At 47.4% G+C, this 23,125-nt stretch overlaps 1 protein-coding gene and 1 long non-coding RNA gene across 2 annotated transcripts in view; both read right to left on the bottom strand.

Moving 5' to 3' along the window:
- Positions 1-23,125, bottom strand: part of LOC144283352 (uncharacterized) — a 59,149-nt gene that overhangs the window by 31,264 nt on the left and 4,760 nt on the right. Inside the window, exon 2 of the mRNA XM_077847346.1 lies at positions 3,044-3,132. The gene's annotated coding sequence lies outside the window, so the exon portion shown is untranslated. The remainder of the gene's footprint in view (positions 1-3,043; positions 3,133-23,125) is intronic.
- LOC144283353 (uncharacterized) lies at positions 6,198-17,754 on the bottom strand. Its single transcript, XR_013351878.1, has 6 exons — positions 17,422-17,754; positions 13,268-13,356; positions 12,328-12,425; positions 11,540-11,763; positions 7,241-7,368; positions 6,198-6,485 (listed from the first exon to the last, which is right to left on the bottom strand). It is a non-coding gene; the product is annotated as an uncharacterized LOC144283353 (long non-coding RNA).

Here is a 23,125-nt window from a genome sequence, read left to right as displayed (position 1 = left end):
TACATTGAGTGCGGAAAGATAACGCGCTCTGGTCTATGAAGCACTTGATACCTGCTAGCTGGCTCTGCATCAGCAACAGTAGCACCCGCTCCACCTCATCCCAGCATCTGCTTCTCCCACAAAGCTCAGCAAAAGGAAAAGGCTCAGGACAGACATGTGTGTGCCCTTTAGTGTGAGCTGTGCCACACCCACTCCTTTTGACGGCACAAGGGGCCACCTCCGGGTTTTTCTAACTAATGTCCTCCCCCTCTGTTAAACACAAATGGGAACCACTCTGATTCTCTGCCTTCTGGAGACCCCTTCTGTGTCTGAGAAGAAGGGAAATACCCACAGACCCCTTGAATGCAAGGCAGGTGTCGAAAAGCCCAGCATATAGTAAGTAGTTTCTCAATAAATCAGTGAAAGATGACTGGAGAGTAAAAACTGAGTAGGCAAAAATTATTTGCGGACGGAAATACAAGCATGGAAAAGATCATGTTTGCCAGGTCTGCCCTGGTAGGTGCGCAGAGGGAGGCACAACAAACAAGTTTGTTACCAAGAAAACAGAGTGAAGAATAGAACTTTGTTGTTTGATCAAGACCCGCGGCCATGTGGTTCCACGTGGAGCCAGCAGAGGGCAGTGCAACACGTGTTGGTATTTAGGGGAAGTTGGCTTTGGTTTTGGTTTTGGTTTTTTCCTCCACCAGGTTCAGTTGTCAGCAAAGTCTCTTAAGTTTCTGGCTTCTGGGGACGTGGCTAGTTCTGGGCATTCCTAGCGCGTCTGCACAAGAAAGGGCCTTGGCTGTAATGTGAGGCCATAACGTATTTTGGAGGGATTACTGTTTTCCACATTTGCCCTCATCGCCCTCCCTTGCACCCCTACTCCTGCGAAGAGGGTCCCAACACCCAGGTTGAGCAGTACCCACTCCTAACCCTTTTATCCCCCCATCAGACAAGCTCCTATTCGTTTTCCAGGACAACCTCTCTAGGACCCCCCCGCCCCCGCCCCCGTCCCCCAACCAAACAGTGGTTCCATTCATGTGAATTACATTGGAATGTAATTATTTGTGTTATTTTCATTAAGAATTCTTAACAGTCAGAAAAGGACTTTTATTTTCTAACTTCTCAGGCCCATCTCGAAAAAAAAGCAGAAGACAAATTTGCGTGTGTCTTGTCCCCATGGGAGAAGCTGACGCTCACATCCCTGCTGACCAGCACTGGCCAGTGGTTTCCTTGTAGCCCAGGAGCACGCGACTGCCTCAAGGTGGGAATGTGTGCTGGGCTACTTCGTATACTCGGTGCCCCTCAGAGTGCTTGGCACAAGGTCATTGCCCCTAAAAACATTTGCTGGATGAAGATCAAGCAAATGAATGAAGTAGCTCTTCTGATTCCATGACAAGGGCCCCAGTTCAGGCTTTGCTATCTGGCCTTTGAGCCTTACACATGTTAGGACCACTAACACCGCAGCAAAGGGGCTGGTGTGTCCCTTCCCCGCCTACCACCCTCATGTTTCCTAATGCACCTAAAGAGGGTCCTAACTCCCCACATGTCCCCCACAGGGCCTCTCTCATCTCCTACCACACTTCCACCCACGGTGCTCCATTCACTACTATGTCCACACACCCATCCTGCCGTCCTGCCTTCCATGGGCCACTGGCACACACAAGTGCCCCTTGCCGGGATGTCCTTCCTTCTGATCATCCTCCAGCTGGTTCTTTTTTATTTTTTTATTTTTGTCTTAACGATTATATTTATTTATTCATGAGAGACACAGAGAGAGGCAGAGACATAGGCAGAGGGAGGAGCAGGCTTCCCACAGGAGCCCAATGTGGGACTCGATCCCAGGACCCGGGGATCATGACCTGAGCCAAAGGTAGACACTCAACCATTGAGCCACCGAGGTGCCCCATGGTTCCTTTTAAATATTCGGATCTCAGCTTCAAAATGACTTCTCTGAGAGGCCTTACCTATCCAACTCAAAACCAGATGCCTATCACTGTTGTTCACATGAGCCAGTTTTAATGGTCTGTATAGCATTCATTTGCATTTTTATGTGCTAATTTAAATATCATCTGATGCCCTCACTAGACAGCAAGATCTAGAAGATGGGGTGTCTCCCCAGTGCCCGGCACAGAACCCAGCCCAGAGTAGGCCCATGTGTGCTGAGCATCTTCTCCTGCGAGGGAGACCACGGTTAACCCTGAACCAGAGCCTCTGCTCCCCAACCTGCACCCTACTGACTCCAGAGCCTGCCTGCCTTCAGCCACGATGAGGTGAGTCACCGAGAAGGAGGAAGGCCAGGGTTCAAGAAGAAGTGAGGCCAGGGGCAAGAGCACAAGGCTGATTAAAACGAGGATCTGGGATTTAAGAGCCAGCAAATGCACCATTTAAAGCTCTACACTCTCCAAAGGAGAGCCCTTGATAGGATGAGCACTGGGTATTATACTATATGTTGGCAAATTGAATTTAAACAAAATATTTTAAAAAGAAATAAATAAAGCTCTGAGTTCTCCGTATTTCCCAAGGTGAGCCAGAGACAGAAACAAACCAGCAATAAAGAGCCTAGGCCTGGGATCCAGAGGGCGTGGATTTGAATCCCAGGTCCTCCACTTAGTAGAGAAGGCCTTGGGCAAGTTACTTCACTACCCAGGCCTCAGTGTCCTCTTCTGTAAAATGGAGATGATAGTCATAATATCTCTATCACTAGGTTTGGGGGAACTTAAATTACTCCATGCTTTTTAGGTGCTGGCATATAGTACACACCCCACGCGTGTTAGCTGTTATTATGAACTTGCTCTGTTGTATCAAGAGGGCTATTTTTGTGCATGTCTCCCTTCCAGCAGAGCTGTCAGCTTTGAGAAGGCAGGCATGGTGACTTGTCCCCTCTTTCCTGTGGCCCACTGCCTCCCACAGTGGGTGGCACAGCCTGTGATGATCAACGGGAGTCTCTTTCATCCCAGCTGAAAACCAAAAAAATCTTGGTTTCACCTGAAGGGCCTGTGAGGCCCCTTCAGCGGATTCCACTTGGACATGCCTCTGGTTACCCTCCTTTGAATTTACTTACCTTTAACAAGCCGTTTGCAAGTTCCCTCGTTTCCCAAAAGAGGCCGCTTCCCAAGAGTGGGCTGAACCCATGCGGTAGGAGACACAGCTCTGCAAAAAAAAATTAAAATAGATGCTTTCCTTTCAGCTTATTTCTGCTTCCCCCACTGCCTTACCAACAGCATCCTTGCGTCCAGAGGCCCCATGGAGAAGCTCGGCGAGGAGAACATAATGTATGGCCCGCACAACTGCCAATATTGCAGCCGATTTCCAAGGAAAATTGCCTCTATCCATCAGAGCGGCCCTGAGCCAGACGCGCATTAGTGAGGAAGACCCCGCGCCAGCCTCTCCCGAGGGGCTTCTCAGAGGCAGTGGGAAGAAAACCCATCGCTGCAACAAAATAAAATGAGCAAAACAAGGAAGTAAAAGAAAAACCACCCCAAATCAATAGACACCCCCCCACCCCACATGCAGGCCCTTTGCCACCTTCCCTGAACCCGGGGCCAGACAGCATCTCCGAATCCAGGCACAGTTTTCCGACCAGCTCCCCCCACCCCCGGGCAGGCAGTGGGAGCCACACCGGATCGGGGCTTGGAGGGCCGGGGCCCACAGCTGCGTGGGTGGCTGTCCCCAGGGCCAGCCGGGGCAGGGCGCCCAGCCCTCCAGGGAGACGAATAATGAGCAACACAGCTGCTAAACACAGTCCTACAGAATCCATGCGGGCATTTCCTCTGGGGTGGCCCGAGAACCCACTCTTGAAACTGGGACTCAGCCACAAGCACCTGGAGCCTCTGGGGCCCACGGGGTTCTCTGACCTTGGTGGGCACTGAGCCCACTGGCCTGGACGGCCCACATTTCTCACTGAGCCTCGTGGCTACTTTAGCTTTGGCTCAGAGGGGCTGATGACAGGCGTGGGAAATGGGGGGGCGAGGGTCTGAGCCCAGGTGCCCTGGCTCCTCCGGGCCGCAATGCCTCACCTGTGCAATGGGAAGAGCAACTGCCTTGCTAGGATTGGCGGGGAACAGTGCAGATCCCCCACAGAGAGCGTCTCAGGGCTCGCACAGGCATGTGTCCTGTCTTTCCTGCCTGCCCCCCCTCAGCACCCCCAGCCTCTCAGCCACAGCCTGGGACACGCATCTGTTTTGTGCCGCCTGCCGGAGTCCTGCCACCAGGCCGGGCAGTGTGCCCTCCCTGGGGTGAGACGCTCCCGCCCCACCTCTGTCCTCCTGCCCACGGTGGGCAGAGTCATGTGTCTGGGACTGAACCCAGCTCGCTGGCCCTACCATGAATGGGGAAAACCTCCTCTGCTGAGGCTCCTGACAAACAGTAAATCTTGAATCTCCTTAGGCCCGGCAGGAAAATGAAAGGATGGAACCAAGAAATCTGCCCCCAAAAGCAGGCGGCGCGTTTGTTCCGGCACTGGTTGGGCCAGCCCGGCGGTGACGCAGGACACATTTTCTTGCTCTGCTTTAGGAGACAGAGGAGCAGTTTGGGCTTTGGAGGGAATCAGGGGCCTCTCCACTTGTGTAGTTGTTTGAATGGAAAATTTGGAACAAAGCTGCAAAGCTTTGCAGGCCACCTCTTGAGCGAGGACATAAGTGATCGAAATGACTTCCAGAGGTGAACATCCCCAATCAGTAAGACGATGAAAATCACCCGACAAAATGTCTGGAAGACAAGGAGTGGTATCCGTGGTTCTTGTGCACAAAATTTCAGCTTCCTTCACATATGGGGCTCGTCGTATATGCAGGGCACTGGGCTGAGGACTCCATGAAATCAAGAAGCTGGGGTACAGCTAGAAACGTGTGCAGCTGGGGTACAGAGGAAGCTAGGGCACAGCTGGAAGGGCACAGCTGGGGTACAGGGGAAGGAGGCTGGGGTACAGCTGGGTGGGCATGCCCCCTGGAAACTGGGTGTGAATTCCTCCCCTGCCGCCTTGTAGTTCCATGATCTTGGGCGAGTCCCTCTGACCCTCGGGGCCAGCTGCCTCTTTGACCACATGAGTTGGGAGGATCCAGGGAGTGGTGGCTATATGTTCCATGTCTTTCGGTCCCAGTGTAGCCGACCGTGGTCACACAATACCAGTCTCAACTCTGTTCTGCAGATCAATCCGGTTCCTGCAGGCAGCAGGGGAAACCCAGTGGATTTGCTGGAGCTGATCTCATAAATGTGAGCAGCCCACCCAGGGTGTTGTGTAGAAGAAAAGGAGACTCCTCCCCCCCGCCCCCGCCCGGCCCTGCTACTCAGGTTTTTAGTTTCCTCGTCTGCTCTCTCTGACCATCTGTTCATTGCCTTGTCTCCCTTCAGCTTCCCCATACCTGGTTCAGGTTAAACACTCCTGGCTTCAATTAATTAAGGGAGCTCTTCCATTGAGAAATACTTAATATAATAACAACAACAAAGTCATTGACTCTAACAGAACGCAGGGCATAATGGACCACACCCAGTTGGTAAAATGGTTAACAGTTTCAGAGCACGTAGGCAACATTTCACTATAGTCAACCCTGTGGGCGGGCGTCACGGCAACGCCTTCTCCAGAGGATTTGGTAAAACCCCCAGCTGAGCACGAAGATGGGGAAGTCCGCTGTGCATCCTCTGTTCTTCGTGTAACATGACCACACAGGTCGCTCTCTGGGACCCCATGGTGGTGAGACAGCTAGGAGTGCTGGAGACAGTGCGAGCGTTTAGACACCAGAACCTGGTTTCAATCCGGATCACGTTATTGGAGTTTGTGCGGTTCCACTGGAGCCCTGGTTATCTCGTCTGTGAAGTGGACATAACCACTCCTAGCCCATAGGACTCGAGAGGGCATTGGAGGTAGTCCACCTAAAGCACTCAGCACATAGAACTTCTCGGTTTGTGATATTCTTTTTTATTTTTATTTTTTTATGATAGTCACATAGAGAGAGAGAGAGAGGCAGAGACACAGGCAGAGGGAGAAGCAGGCTCCATGCACTGGGAGCCCGACGTGGGATTCGATCCCGGGTCTCCAGGATCGCGCCCTGGGCCAAAGGCAGGCGCCAAACCGCTGCGCCACCCAGGGATCCCGGTTTGTGATATTCTTATACTCAGGAGAGAGGCCTTCTGGGGGCAGAGTCTGCTTAACTTTGCAAAGTCAGAAATCTGATTTTGTCAGCCCATGGAGAGTTTCAACCACGTACCCTGAAACTGGAACATAAATCAAAATGCCAATTTATTCACTCACATTGAGAAAATCGCCGCCATGGTGTATTAGTTTCCAACTGCTGCTGTGACAAATCCCCACCAACTTAGTGGCTTAAAACTATGCAGATTTATTATCTTACAATTCAGTAGGCCAGAAGGCTGGCCTGAGTGTCACGGGGCTCAAATCGAGCTGTCAGCTGGTTGCTTTCCTTCTGGAGGCTCTAGAAGAGAATCTGGTTCCTTGCCTTTCCAGCTCTGGAGGCTGCTACATTCCTTGGCTTGTTGCCCTCTTCCTCCACCTGCAAAGCCAGGAGCACTGGCTTGAATCTTTCTCCCACCACATTGCTCTGCCCTCATTTTTCTTCAGCTTCCCGATTCCATGTTTAAGGACCCTTATGATTTCGAGGAGCCCACCTGGATGTTCCAGTCTAATCAGCTTCTATTTTAAGGTCAGCTGATTAGCAACCTTAATATTATTTACAACCTTAATTTGCCTTTGTCATGTAATATATTCTCAGGCTCTAGGAATTAGGACATGGACCTCTTGGGGGGACCATTATTGTGGCTACCATACATGGAAACAAGAATACTTGAGACCATATAATGAATACACTATTTCCTTGTAAGCAAACCCACCCAACAGGCTTGTTGAGCATGAAATTGGAACCACCATGGTGCCAGGCTTATGTCCAGGTGTTCACTTCCTGTCCACCATGGGCATGACTGGACCAATGGACCCCAATGCCAGTATAACTCCTTCCCTGATGAATGCTGGGCTGGTCCTGGCAAGATGTGCTTCTGTGATTCCCTTTTCCATTCATCCAAAACTGATCAAACCACCACTGACAGGGCCAGCCAATGCTGCCTTCTGACTGACACATTTTTCTTTAGGTGCTGATACTAAGGTCTAGATGCCCTAGGGGTCTTCACATTTAAATGGCCCCATTTGGCATCTCTTTTGTGATCCATTACGTGTGGCCTTTAAAGTTGAATTCTCAAAATGTAAACTTATCTCCAAGTTCTTAGGGAAATTCTATGTCCCCCAGGTACTCACAACATCATGGTTCATTCCTGTGGGTCCCCTGAGAGCCTTCTTTGTGTCAAGCACAGTGATATCTGGAGGGTACATCAGATGTGGTCCCATCCCTCAAAGAGTTCACCCTGTTTAGAGCTAGATAAGGCCTGTGAAACACAGATACAAGAAATCACACACCAAGACCCTCAAGACAGGCTTCAGAACAGAGAGATGCTTATAAGCTAGGGGGAGCAGGAAAGGGGATCCAGGGCTGTGACACGGTCGTTCCAACACTAATTGAATCATTTGACTGTGGAAGGCGTTGTACTGTGACCCATTTTTATCATGCCCAGACTCTGATTGTGGGCAATTTTCCCTTAATTCTGAATACTCACCCAAAGGAAAAGAACAAGTCGTTTGTTCTTATGATCACACAATAGGTATGAAACCATATGCTATGTTTTTCGGTTGCCAAGATTCTTAATTATGTTCTTTATGTTCTGCATAACGATGAGTATCTATTATGTTTTTTCAAGATCACCCGGTAGGTGTTGTCTTTTATCAAGTACCAACAACAGCTGACATTTACTGGGTGATTCCTTCTTGCCAGGCTCCATGCCTCACACTTTCCTCTGTCCCATCACTCAATCTTCCCAACAGCACCAGGAGGCAGGTACTATTATTATCTTGATTTTGCAAATGAAGGAACTGCAGCTCATGGAGGTTCCATAAGTTGCCAAGACCACAACGGCTGCAGCACACCACTGGTGGAGACCAGATGTGAACGCAGAGTCCCCAGCAGAGCCCGTGAGCTGAGGGATGTTGTGGCTTCCATACATCCTTGTCCTTAAATAAAAGGTCACCAAAGATAAACTGCAGTACAAACAAAAGAAAAACAAAAAACACTGGAAAGGATGGCTCCTTACAGGAAGCGGCTTACAGAATAGTAAGATTTTGGGGTACCTGGGTGGTTCAGTTGGGTTAGCATCCGACTCCTGGTTTCGGCTCTAGTCATGATCTCAGGATGGTAGGATTGAGCCCTAAGTCAGGCTCCACGCTCAGCAGGGAGTCTGCTTGGGATTCTCTGCCTCTCTCTCTCTCTCTCTCTCTCTCTCTCAAGCAAATAAATGTTTAAAAAAAAAAAGAATAGTAGGATTTTACAGGATTTGCATTCCAAGCAGATGAGGCAGTAATCATAATCTTTTTTTTACTTGTGGTAAAACACACATAACATAAAATTTACCATCTTAACCGTTTTTAAGTGCACAGTCCAGTGGTATTAAATACATTCACATTGTTGTGCAACCATCGCCATCATCTCCAGAACTCTTCATCTTGCAAAACTGAAACTCTGCCTCCATTAAATAATAATTCCTCATTCCCTCCTCCCCCTACCACTGGCAACCACCATGCTGCATTCTGTCTCTGTGAACTCGACCATCTAGAGACTTCATAGAGGTGGAATCATACGGTATTTGTCCTTTTGTGGCTGGTTTGTTTCACAAAGCAAAATGTCCTCAAAGTTCATCCAGAGTGTAGCATGCATCAGGATACTTGAGTCCATATAACCAGAATTTAGCTTGTGTCAGGATTTTCTTCTTTTTTAAGACTGAATACCCGTTGTATGTATATACCTCACTTTGTTTATCTGTTCATCCATCCATGAACACTTGGGATGTTCCCACCTTTTGGCTACTTACTGTAAAAGAGACCCTGCTTTCAATTCTTCTTGGTACATACTCAGAAGCGGAATTGCTGGATCACGTGGTAATTCTATGTTTAATTCTTTGAGGAATCGTCACACTGTTTCATGTAACAGCTGCACAATTTCATATTCCCACCAACAGTGCAAAGGGTTCTAATTCTTCAACTTCCTGCCAACACTTGTCATTTGCTGTTTTTTTTTTTTTTTTTTTGATAGTAACCACCCTACTGGGTATGAGGTGGTATCTCATTATGGTTTTGATATGTACTCCCCTAATGATTAGTGATGTTGAGCATCTTGGTAGCCATTAGTAATCATAATCTTGATATCCTTAGTGCACATCAATAATGGAAATACTGACTAGACCCTCACTCTCCAGCAGAGCTGTTTTGAGGATTAAGTGAGAAAACAGACATGGAAAAACCAACATGGCACCTGGCAAAGAGCAGGTGGGCAATAAATGGTAACTCCGTTTATCAATTGACTCTACAGTGCTATATACCAAATCACCTAAACTCAGCAGCTTAAAACAACAACCATTTATTACTGCTCGTGAATTTACATTTCTAGTCTTGACAGCTCACTCATGCAGCTACATTCCACTGAAAACTGGATAGGCAACTCTATGGATTTTGGCTAAGCTCTTTCACATGTTTGGAATTGGACTGGCTCTAAATTGGTCTGAGCTTTCAAAGCTGGGATGACTCAGCTCTTCACGTGTCTCTCACTTCCCTGCAGCTGATTAGCCCAGGCATGGCCTCAGAGTATTGCCAAGGGCCCAGTGGACACATGCAAGCACACCTGTAAGTTTCTGCCTGTGTTAAGTTTGCTATTGTCCCCTTGGCCAAAACACGTGTGATAGGCATAATTCTAAGATGAGGCCCAGAGAGGCATGAACACTGGAGCCATTAGCATACTCCATCTATCACATTCTCCAAGCACCACAGGGGGTTGGGCCAACGCAGGCAGCACTTGGTCAAAGTAACATTGCACCACCAGCACTGCATAATCTACAACCTTGGATCAGCCTTTCTTCTTCTCAGTTTTCAGAGATCAGTCACAACCTGCCTATGCTGGCAGCTGCAGATTCAAAAAAAGAAGTGAGCTTAGAAATAGGGTCAGTGGGGGTGTCTGGATGGTTCGGTTGGTTGAGCATCTGACTCTTGAGCCATCAGGTCATGATGTCAGGGTCGTGAGATCGAGCCCTACATCGAGCTCTGCACTGGGTATAGGGCCTGTTTAAGATTCTCTCTTCCACTCTCACTCTGCCCCTCTTTTCTACCTTTCTCTCCCGCTCTCTAAAAAAAAACAACAAAAAACAAAAAAAACACAAAACTTTAAGAAATAGGGTCAATGTACTTGATAAAAGCAAGAATTCTGGAACCAGGTATCATGGGTTCAAGTCCCAGCTCTAATACTGTGTGATCCTGGCCAAGTACTTAACCTCCCTGTGCCTTAATGACATCAATGAAAAGGAGATAACCATATTATCGTAGGGTCATGGTGGGAACTGTAAAAGCTAATGTAATAAAGCACTTAGAGCAGAGCCTGGGACCTTGCAAATATCATATAAGTGTTGGCCACATTATTCTGTTTTTTTTTTTATTCTGTTTTTTAATGTAATCCACGTGAACCCATGTAAAGATCATAATTATTCCAACAGAATTCTCTCAGGCAAGGAGAACGCTTATTCCCTGATACTAACGCGTGTATTCCCTTTTTCTTTATGCACTTCAAAATTCTTATAAATGCAAGACGTGTAGGAAAATGCACAACTAAAATACTTGCTGTAAAACATGCAGCCCACTACATGTCATATGGGGAAGAACAAGAAGTAAATAAGAAAAGACATCGTTTTAAAGCAAGTTCCCTTTAGAACTATAAACCTCATGTAATAATCCTATTTTACTGAGATTCCTTCTTCCTTTTGGAACTTATCATGGGGACTCACTAACAATGCTAATGCTTCCTTCGTATTTCCAAGGAATACACTCCTTAAAGCAAAGATTTTTACGTTTGTGACAGAGTACATGATTGCCTTGACTTTACGGGTCAAGGTGAGCATCCTGGAATTTTCCCTTGTAGCCAGGAAAAGCAGCCAGGCTTCGGAAGGATGGGCAGGGGACAGTGAGTCCAGTGTTGGCTCTGCCACCTACTTGAGGGACCCTGGAGACACGGCCTGAGCTGCCTGGACCTCAGTTTCTCTGACACCATTAACAAACCCTGCTCTACAAGATGCAAAGGAGGACCAGAGTGGGGAAAGGATGCAAAAAGAGAGAGACTATCCTTGAAATTAAGAAGTTGTGTGTCCATGAGAGTCCCCTTGGGAGACAGGAGCTCTCCTAGTTACTTTAACAGAGAGAAGTTGACACCACAAAGAATCACTGACCGGGTGTGGGAGATCTGGAAAGGAAAAAAGGACACTGAGAAATCCCAGGACCACACCTGCAGAAGCACCTATGGGGCAGAGCTGGGGAACAAGCAGAGATCGGGATTGCTAAAACGGAGGCACTCCCAGGGCCCCCCCCCCCCCCCCCCCGCCACGGGGCTACAGCACAGGAAGGTACTGCAGCTGGCTAGCACTGGAGTCTTTACTGGGGACACAATGAGACTGATCCCCCACTGCAGAGCACCTGCCGCCTGGAACCCAGCCAGGTCCCATCATCGTGCTGAACCCCTTCTTCTTCCTTGGCCCCAATTTCATCTGTAAAGTGTGGACTTGCTGGGTGCAGGCACTAGAGTTTCTGGCATGCATGCATCTCTAGCACTAGAGTTTCTGAGTGTGCAATTCTTGTAAAGACTTCACTGGGCCTCCAGCATCCTCTTCCAGAAGGAAGTGTTTCCCTTGATTATCCTCCTTGAGAGAGAGAGACAAAGAGACACAAAAATGGGTTTCCTGGAGGCTAAGCTTGGCTTGAAGGTATCCACGGGCCCCTTGCATCACCGGATCAACCACAGAGCCCACGATTTCCAGGTGGGGATGCCAGCCCGGGGATCACCCCTCAGCCCTATGTGTACCTGATAGAGACTACAAAGGACTAATGGAGGGCTCACAGCCAAACACCTGAGCCCACCTGCGGAGGTGGTCCACACTGCCTCCCCACCCCGACTCCCACAAACCTCGCTCACACCACTCAGCCACCAAGCTCCTGCGCCCTCGAGCTCACCAAGCTCTCACCCACCATGGGCACTTGGCACTGACCTCCTCCCTTTGTCTAGAATGCCCTCCGCAGAGCTTTGCATGCCCAGCTTCTAGATGAGATATAGCTCAGCTTTCTTCCTTGGAGAGACACCCACCACTGACTTCCACGTCTCTCTCTCAGATATTTTGCACTGAGCTCTGCTTCAGCTTCTTCCCAGTATGTATCATATCACTGTTTCTAACTTATTTATGGACTCGTTTACTTTCCATCTTCCCCACCTAGAATTAAGATCCTGAGGGCAGCAGCCTTTTCAGTCCTGGTCACAGTGGCATCCCACACCAAGCACAGTTTCCGTCCTATAACAGGTACTCAAGATCTGTTTGTGAGATGAATAGATAAGTAAAATATTTTAAGCTCGGAAGCCTGGCTTTTGAATGCCTGAAAGCATTTCGCACGACACTGGGTACACACATGGCACTTAATAAATTCCTGATGGAAGTATTCTTTCCAGAAACTCTCCCAGGGAACCTGGCAACTCTGCGGATGTCTTCACAGCATGAGACCAACCCTGCGCTGGGGGAAGGAGGTAGAACAATGTGACCCAATCTCAAGTCAGAGGAGACATCTAATCTCTCACACTCCAACCCATCACCTGGAGGGTTTGTTAACACAGAAATGGAGGGACCAACCTACCTGCAGGAAGTCTGGGGTAGGGCTGGAGAACTGGCATTTCTTTTTTTTTTTTTCTTTTTTTTTCCTTTTTTTTTTTAATTGGATTTCAATTTGCCAACATGTAGCATAACACCCAGTGCTCATCCCATCAAGTGCCCCCCTCAGTGCCCATCACCCAGTCACCCCATCCCCCCACCCACCTCCCTTTCTACCACCCCTTGTTCATTTCCCAGAGTTAGGAGTCTCTCATGTTCTGTCTCCCTTTCTGATATTTCCCACTCATTTTTTCTCCTTTCCCCTTTATTCCCTTTCACTATTTTTTATATTCCCCAAATGAATGAATTTCTAAACACATCCCGAGGGTTGCTGCTGCTGCTGGCCAGGCACCTCACTTGGAGGCTCTCCGGGTAATCATAGGGACAGTCATCCCTACACACAATTGTTGCAAAGATCAAATGCAATTTTTAGGAACATGCTTAGCACCGTGCCTGGAAGGCGAGCCGTGCCCAATAGTTTATTTGCCCTCCTTGTACCTGCCCTGCTTACCTGGAACACCTGAGCAGCCTCCCAGGGACCTCTCTGCCTCCTCCCTCCTCCATGCGATTGATTTTTCCAGCACTTCAGGAAACGGAGCCCTTAAATACAAATCCAATACCACCGCTTTTTTCAAACATGCCAATTGCTTCCCTGACACCTGCAGACTCGAATCCAAAAGGAAGCCAACGAACTGTAAGGCTTTTCCCAACGTACCCCCATATTTTATCTATTCTTCTCATCCCATCTCCTTCTGAATAAACCTTCCTTCCAATCAAACCCTCACTTGTTGGGGGAGACCCGATTTGGCGTCATCTATTGGGCACCAGGAGCAAGGAATTTGTGCAGCAAGGGGGTGGTTGGGGCAAGGGTGCTGGGATTCCCACTTCCTAGCCATGTGCTTGAGGCAGGTCACTTCTCAGCTCTCTCCTCAGTCACCAAGGAAGGAGAAGAGCAGTCCTTTCCCCAGTGGGCCCTTGACAGAAAGAATCTATGAAAAACACTTAGAACAGCACTCTGCATGGTGATGACTCAGTAAAGCACCGCTGACAGCTGCTAGCGGTGGGAGACATGAAGACAACCACTGATCTTGCCTGCAAAGTACAGGAGACAGCAGAAGTGGGGGCAAGGGGCAGGACAGACCCCAGTCCCAGGGCCTAGTCCTTAGCAGACTTCTTTTTCTAGAGCTCTCTTCCCCACTACTTTGTGATCCCCCTGCAGACAGGGACTGTTTTTCAGTCCATGGAAGGAAAGAAGAGCTGTCACAGGTGACCAGGAGTCACTCGTGCTTTGGTTCTAGAGTGAGAATATCAATAGGGTGGTTGTTATGGGGGTGTAACAGGAAAAACCATCTCCAGCTTCCAGCCCATCCAGGGGCACTGACTGATTTCCCACCCTCATCAACTCCAATTCCAGGTCTCATGCTTCTCTCTGTCTGTCCAGGCCTTTCCTGATTCCTGTTACACAGGACCTTTCCTGCCAGTGCTCTTTGTCACTCATCTCTCCTGAGGCTATGATTGTGAGGCTCCAGGGAGCCCTGGGACAACTGCTGAACAGCCCCAGGAGCAGCCCAAAAATGGAAAGTTTCTTTTCCTTTTTTTAAAATTTTATTTTATTTACATTCAAGAAAGAAGAAAGAAAGAAAGAAAGAAAGAAAGAAAGAAAGAAAGAAAGAAAGAAAGAAAGAAAGAAAGCCATCTCCAGCAAGCCTGTCCCAAAACCTGAGTGGTCTTACCCCTCCGGCCTTGCCTCCAAAAGACCCCTGAAAACAAGTGTCCAGTTTGGAGCCCTGAGGCAGAGCCTTGGCTCTGTTCTCTGCCAGACTCTCGCCTTTGCCTCCCCTTCTCTGAGTTTTTAAGTCTTTTTAAGATTTTACTTATTTATTCATGAGAAACACAGAAAAGAGGCAGAGACGTAGGCAGAGGGAGAAGCAGGCTCCCTGCGGGGAGCCCGATGCAGGACTCTATCTCAGGACCCCGTGATCACACCCTGAGCCGAAGGCAGATGCTCAACCACTGAGTCACCCAGTCCTCCTGGTTTTTTAGCTGTTTTATGGGTTATTAAGATACTGTTATCCCTCATTGCAACTAAGCGATATGAATGAAACAAAAATCAGTGCAAGGAAACAAGAAATGTTGGCGCACAATTGATTCAATATAAGGTCTGCAAATTGCTGAAGCCTTCAGCAGAAGTTCAGGCAGATGTGGAAGGGGTGAACCTTTGCACTGGAGGGTTGCACCCAGAAGCTGCAACCTGTCTGTCGGGAAAGTGCCCCAGCGTTCCCTGCAGGGACAGCTGGACGTGACATGGGCAGGCATTGCAGGGCTTCTCTGGGCTCTTCCCCAAAAAATATTCTGGGTACCAAAGTGACTGAATCCTACTCTGGTAGTCCAGCCCCTTATGTCCACACAGAAGCGGAGAGAAGGCTGGGGCACAGCCATCCCGGGTCAGGGGGTCCCCAGCTCCACGCTCACTGAACATCGCCCTGCTTGAGCCTGGCTGACCTCCTCCCGGGACGGGCTCCTGAGGTCGGCGAGCTGCACAGAAATGCCAGGTATGCAATCTCTTAATTGGATACTTGGCAGAGACTGAGGACGATTTATTGGCCCCACTGCCCAAGCCTACATGTAGGCAGACGGGGGAGAAAAGAGTCCCCAGCCAGAGCAAAGGATGCCAATTTCCACTTGGCAAAGTGGCAGACATTTCAGAAAGGATTACAGGGCAATTCTAACCAGCTGTCACAAGGGCTGAGTGTTGTTCTAACCAGTTGCCCCTGGGTGAACCCTCCTGTCCAGCCAGGCCAGTCTGCCCTGTCCCCTGAACACTCTGTGCTCGCTTCTCCCTGCACCCCATGCACACGCTGTGCCCTCCCTGAGATGATTCCACCCCGCCCACAGCCCACCCACGTCCTCCCTGCCCTCCGAGGCCCAGCTGAAGTCTTTCAGAAGCTTCTCCAGACTCCTAGATGGTGAGGACCTCAGAACCACCAGAACACATACTCGTTATTAGAGTAATAACAACCGCATCAGCCATTTTTTTAAACCTGTATCGTGTGCCAGGAGCATGGTAAGTATTTTACGTACATTGTGCTAATTCTCAAAACAATTCTGCGAGGAAGGAAGGTGTCCCCACTTTAAAGATGAGGAAACTGAGACTTCATACTACTCGCTAAGCTAGTGCACAACAGACAAAGTCACAGCCTCCCTGGCTCCAAATCCTGTGCTTTCTGCGCAGAAATCAAATGTAATTATTTTTTTTAATTTTATTTCAATTCCAATATAGTTAACATATGGGTTATATGAGTTTCAGGTGTACAATATAGTGATTTGACACTTCCGTATAACACCCGGTGCTCATCATGACAGGTGCACTCCTTAATCCCCATGAATGTAATTACTTTTCTTATGGGCACCCCTTGCCCTTGGGAAGGAGCCCACGCTTCTTGAGATCAAGGACTTTATATTATAATCCCGTGTCTCCCAAAGTACTTACCACAGAATATAAGCAAAACTCCCTCCAGTACATTTTCCTTTGTGCCTCTCTCTTTAAAATTGAGTTTCTGCCTCTTATCATCAAAAGAATCCTAGGAAACACGGTTTGGAAATTTGCTTCCTGCTGAATAATCATAGACCTCTGAGTGAGAGGGCTCAAAAAGGTCACCTGCAGCAGGTAATCAGGTCACATCCGGGGCATCATTGTTTAAGGGGATGGTTATGACTAAGTGTCTATGCAAATTCCCCAGCCTGAGCATTTGAATGATTTGGGGAAATAAATGAAAATTTCCCCCAAACTCTTTTAAGAAAGGTGTCTAGATGTGTGTTTAAAAAGCATGTATATGGGACACCTGGGTGACTCAATTGATTGAGCATCTGACTCTTGATTTCAGCTCAGGTCATGATCTCAGGGTCCTAGGCTTCTGAGCCCCGCATCGGGCTCTCCACTGAGCACTGAGCCTGCTTGGGATTCTCCTCTGCCTCTGCCCCTTCCTCTGCTTGCACTTACTCTCTCTCCCTCTTTCAATAAATAAATAAAATCTGCAAATAAAATAAATTAAAATGAAATAATAAAATAGAAAGCTTGTTATGTTACAACTCTCGAGGCAGTCAGAGGATGAGAGAAAATTATTTTAGGGTTGTCCCCCAACTGTGAGCCACCCAATTAGCCAGAGAATGTTGTCCCTCTAGTCAGTTACTCCCTCCCCGCCCCGTGCCAGCCCCACCCTGTGCTTGCTCCATACTGAGCCTGAGCAGTATTTTCACTAAGAGTCTTGGAATGTTGCCTCCAAGATGCACATAAACTGCCCAGTTCCACGCCTGACACGCAATGGGGCCCGTCAAGGGGAGGTATTGGCATTAGGCCTGCAGAGGCCGTGTGGGTCGTGCGGAAGTGTGAATACCAGCCATGCCAGCTCAGTGCTGACCAGAGGCTGACTCCACTGTGCTGGGGAGACCAGGAAGAGAACAGGAGCCTGGGGAGGAGAGCCCAAAAGCTTTGCCCAACTCAGGAGACAGCAGCTGCCCTGACTGCTTGGTTGTTCCCAGCAAAAGTCAGGCCCGGAATTGTTAACCCTTCCCAGTTTTTCAGAGAAACTATAAATCCTTTCTTACCTTTAAAATCTACCCATTTTTAAATTCTGGCAATGTATTCAAACTACTTTTAAAACTCACTTGAAGGGATCCCTGGGTGGCGCAGCGGTTTGGCGCCTGCCTTTGGCCCAGGGCGCGATCCTGGAGACCTGGGATCGGATCCCACGTCGGGCTCCCGGTGCATGGAGCCTGCTTCTCCCTCTGCCTGTGTCTCTGCCTCTCTCTCTCTCTCTCTGACTATCATAAATAAACAAAAATTTAAAAAAAAACTTTATTAAAAAAAAAACTCACTTGAATTAACAAGCCTGATTGAAGGCTGAATCCCGCCTACAGGCAGCCAGTCTATAACCATCCCGTGCAAACAAGGCCTGAGTCCAGAGAGGTGAGGCAACCTGCCAAGGACACACAGCTCATTGGTGTGGAGATAGCACAAGGACTGGACCTCCCGGTAGCCAGGCCCAGTCTAGTCCTTGCTCTGCAGCATCTCAGTGGCATGGACCCCTGCCAGGGTCACTCTGATGTGACACATCTGCCAAAATCCCTACACGTCACTGTCATGTTCACCCCTCTAACCCACAACAACCCCTCCTTGATGCCCAGTGGCTTCAAGGACTCCCATTCAATCTTTAAGGCTGAGAATAAAGTTCTTTCTCTTCCCTTGCTTCCTCCAAGGTCATTCTGGGAACTTTAGAACTTAACTCATTCATGCTCCTACACACCCTAGGCACCCACTGTGCAAAGAACAGTGTCCAGCCCTGGGAACAGAATCAAGGGAGATCCAGGCTCTACTTTGAGGAATTGTGATGGTCAATTTTGTGTCAACTTGGATGATCCATAGTGCCCAGGTGCATCATCAAACACAAGTCCAGATGTTATTATGAAGGTATTTCTTAGATGTGCTTAATATGTAAACCAGTAGACTTTGAGAAAAGCAGAAGACCCTCCAAGATGTGAGTGGGCTTCATCTAATCCGTTGAAGGCTTTAAGAGAAAAGACTGAGGTCCCTATAAGACAAGAAAATTCTGCCTTCAAACTGCCTTTGGACTCAACCTACACCAATTCCCTCCTGGTCTCCAGCCTTCCAGCCAGTCCTAAAGATTTTGGATTTGCCACCCTGCACAATGACATGAGCCAATTCTTAAAATAACTCTCTCCCAACACATAATAGATGGATAGATAGGAGAGAGAGAGAGAGGGAAAGAGAGAGACACACACACATACCTTACTGGTTCTGTTTCTCTAGAGAACTATGACTAATATGGAAACTCATAGTCTGGTGGGAAATACACTAACTACAACTTCCTTTCATCATACTGAATTCACATTTGATGTGAAGGCTGAGGAAAATGAGGGAAAGGGCAATTTTTCCCCCAGACTTGTGCACAAGATTTTGCGTATCTGTGCTATATGCATTTTTCGAAGAAAAACATCAATGAATTTTGGAACCCCTCCCCCACAAAAACACAAGGACCACTCAATTTCCTGCTCCCGGACAGCCCTCCCAGCTCCAATATTCTGTAATTCCATGGTATATAAAGTGTTTCTGTGGGTCATTTTCGCCCTCACCAACCACAGACTTAGAAGGCGTTTGGCGCTCATTCAAAATGAAGCCTCCTAGGAATGGCACAAAATGTCCTATGTCTGGAATCTGACATTTGTGGATCCAAGCTCTGCTCCTGCCATTTATCACCTCAATGACCCAGGACATGAGCTTCAACATCCTCAACTGTAAGATGGCAGCAATACCAACCCACAGAGGGGCTGTGAGTCTCTAATGAGTTGGCAAACGTGTCTGATCAGCATGGGGCTGAACCCACTGAGAGTGGACTCAGTAAATGTCCACTTCCTCATTTACTCATACAGAGACACTCAAGGCCTGAGGAGCCACCATCCTCAGCTTGCAGGACTTGAGCATAAGCCAACCAAGGTCAAGTTGTTCTCCTTCCAGTCATAGACACAAGGAAAGAGAGATGACGCACACTTGCTCCTTTAAACCCAGACTCCTGGGACAGGACAGATCCTTTCCTCTTCCTTCCCTTTTCTCAGCTGCCAGTTAGGGGGTAATTATACCTCTCTTAGCATTGTCACAGTGCCAGGATGCCAGCGCTTTAGCTATCTCTCAAATCCGGAAGGCAGAGGAGCATGGCTGCCTGGCATCTGGGGTCAGAGCCAGAGAGACCAGCCTTGCCATTCTGTCTCATGGCGTCCTGGCCTTTAGATCTTGGTTCTCCCCACTAACAAATGGGGGTTGGTGAGACCAGGTACCTCAAAGTTTATAAGGAGTTCTTGAGATTAGTTATACAATGCCTGGCCTCCCTCTTTAGTGAGGTAGTGAGGGTTGTAAGCAAGTATGCTTTTTTTTATTACCCTAATTTTGATGGGGAAATGTGGTCACTGGACTGCTGACACCCGTTCTTGCTGCAAAACTCCCCTTTTGTCTAACCTCCTTTGAACTGGTGTTTGAACTGGTGTTTGAACCTGCCATCAAAAAGCCCTCGCAAGTGCCTTTTGGAAATGTACTTCTCACTTTACATCTTGGATCACTGAACGGAGTAGGCACTTAGCTCTCACCCCGCTTTCCAGATGGGACTTCTGAGGTCCAAGAGGCAAAGCCATTTGCCCAGTGGGGCATGGCTGGGAAGCCGTGGAAAAGGTGTCCCCTCTGGTCTCTGGTCTCTGCTTCATCTTACTGACTGCACAGGGGTCACGAGCTTGATACGGCAGCCAAGAATCTTGGCAAGGGCTTCTTGGTCAGGGGGTCACAGAGCAGGAGAAAGCATGGGAATTTTATCCCAATTATGTCCTGTTTACCTTGGCCTTCCCCCTAGCCTACCAAGCCAAACTGCCAGCAGAGTTCCTGCCCTTGGGTGGCCATCAGGAATTCTGACTTCTAATTTGGGCTGAATACTTTGGACAAGTTGCCCAGCCTCCCTGTTCTAATCTTCCCATTTATAAGTCTGGGATAATAATAGCTTCCTCTCTTTGGGGAACATTTCAATGACTTTTTTTTTGAACAGGGTTACATCATTTGTTCCCCTTAATTTGCTTTGTTTGGGTAGGCAGGAAATTATTTTCAGCCAACAGCCAGTAATCACTAATCACACTGATAATTTGTAAAAAATGAACTGCCAAATATATTTCAAGACTAGATGTCTACTTGCTAATGAAACATTCTCCTAGGAGTGGATTTTAGCTGATGTTCAGGCATCACATGGCTATGGTTAGATTTTGGACTAGGATAAAGTGCAATGGACTATGCATTAGGAAACCCCAGGTGAGGCTGAAAGACCCTAGTGGAGTCATTTTATCTGAGTCTCTGACTTTTCACCTATGAAAAGAGGGAAGTGAACTAAAAGACCTCTGGGTCCTCTTCAGAGATGCTGCCCTGACCCCATCTACAATAATTATTTCATAAAAGTAGTTCTCGCTCCCCCTGGTCCTTCCCAACCCTCATCTTTCCCCATTCACCCTCCAGAAAGCTATCAGCATAAACCAAATTGTTTCACTCCCTCTTTGAAACTCCTCCAACCCCAGAGGAAGGAACGTGAAAATCATGGTGGGTTCATGCAAAGATGTAGTATGCAGTCATTGAAGATGATCTAGGAGCTTTTGATAATATGGAGAAATAAAGAGCTTAGTCTAGGTGAGAAAGGAGGATGGAAATTATGCAATAACATCTCAATAATTAAAAATACATGAGACAAAGATTAGGAAGAAGTATCACAAGATGTTAACAGTTGTTAATTGACTCAGCGAACTAAGTGCCAGAGCTGGTACTCAAACCCAGGCCCCTGGGTAGAAACAATGTGAGTGAGTTGTTAGAGAAACAGCACAGGTGATAAATGTCCAGCACTGGAAAGAGTTCAAACAATGAAAGAGGACCAGAATTGTGATATGGACCAAGAGGACCTGTGTCTAGAAGTTATCACCATTATCTGCCATCTACCTAACCACGGCTTACAATCAAAGTTGCTTAATGCGTTTTTCCAGATCATTCACTTTATTCCTTTCCTTCAGCAGAGTTTCTGCACACATTAAGAAAGCATGTTTTGTTCATCCTTCAGAATCATCCTCTAAATACTGATAGAAGCTAAGCAATAAATCTTTGGTGCCATAAGCAGTGAATTATCTTATTCATTCCATTAGATCACTATTAGAGGTCCTACATTTTAAAATAATTAAATTACTTGATATTTCAGGCAAAAATCATGTCTTTTCCTCTGGGATGGACCACGGCCTTTAAAATTACACTCTTAAAAAAGATAGGTCATTTATCCTGGTCTTAGTGTTTCAGGAATCTCAGGATGCTCCCATATTCCAAACCTAGCAATCCCCCTCCCACCAATTAACCCACAGGTTTCTGGACACAGCCCTAATTGTCACACTCACTGATGACAGACATGTTCCCGGGGCTGAGGCTTACATCCTGCATAACAGGAGGTAATAGGAGCTAGATAAGTACAGACTCAAGAAGCAGGTAAAAATCACTGGATGTATTATTTTCTTAGATGAAAGAGTCAGCTTTAAACAAACAAAAAGTACCCTGTTTCATAAGATGAACGGGTGCAAGGCTACTGACACTAGAAAGGCAATTCCCCCTAAATGATGGAGGAGGAACTGTTCATTGGAGTTAACCAGTACTTCATGGGGCCACTCTCTCAAAACAAAAAATATCTAAGACAAGATATCAAGCAGTATTTTCATGGAGATGGCATTGTGCTTGAAGTTGGGAGGCCAGGATTCGAACGCCAAAGTCTTTCATTTCCTCCATGGGTTTTTTCCTACAAGTTTGCAACCCACCTGAAGCTTCACTATTGCTCTCCAAACAAATGTGCCTAACAGAGCTAGCATATAACTAGCACTCCAGAAAACATGAGTGGAATATAAGCTTAAACATAGAAGGAAAAAAGTCAATACCATTCTTACATATTATACATAAGATACATATTATATATAAAATATACATATATATCTTTCAAAAATAGGACTCATAAGAGCACCATTTTATCTATCATTGTGGACTATTAGTAGAGAGGCACCTAAGGGCTCCTGAGTCTGGAAATTTTCAACGCGAAGCCAAGTAACTTTAGGGGTACCCTAAAGGGGTACCCATTGCTTCTCCATAGATAAGAGATGGATGTCCGTAGTATTTGTCTTCCTGGTATCCATTGTCCCAACTCATGGTAACAATATCCCAATTTCCTTTTTGAAAACCATCCCTACCCAACTCTCCACGTGGTTCAGGTGGGGCTCACCTACCCCATGTTGCAGTGACAGGCACATGACCAGTCCAGAATCCATCCCACTATCTATCCACAGGGATGGCATCAGGTCTGGCCTGGACTTTTAACAGAACCACGAGAAAGATTTGTGCTCTTTATGGTGGGATTGTTCAACAGGTAGAATGTTAGCCTGCATTGCTGTTGAACCTATTTACAATCACTTGGGGAGACCCTTCCTGAAAAGAAAGCCAACAACTCAGAGAGCAGCCCCAAGACATAGAGATTGGCTCCTGAGGGCATTCTTTGGACTCCTGGATCTAGCCATGCCTAAAGCTATTGCTTCTCCAAAACGTTTAAGCACTATGAACTGTTACACTGCCTTTTAGTATATGCCAATTTTAGCTGGGTCTCTGTCATTTGCAACCAAAATAATCCTGACCAACACAAGAGATTTCATTAATTCCTTGAAATGGTATGGAAATTTTATGTAACTATGCATAATATATTTTCCTGGAAGGAGGATCAAATGTTTTTAATGAGTTCCTGAACTAAAAAGAATAAAA

The sequence above is a fragment of the Canis aureus genome, chromosome 14 (genome assembly GCF_053574225.1).
Source record: "Canis aureus isolate CA01 chromosome 14, VMU_Caureus_v.1.0, whole genome shotgun sequence".
NCBI classification, from domain to species: Eukaryota; Metazoa; Chordata; class Mammalia; order Carnivora; family Canidae; genus Canis; species Canis aureus.
The sequence above is the reverse complement of the archived record's forward strand: the minus strand, read 5'-3'. Positions and strand labels throughout refer to the sequence as shown.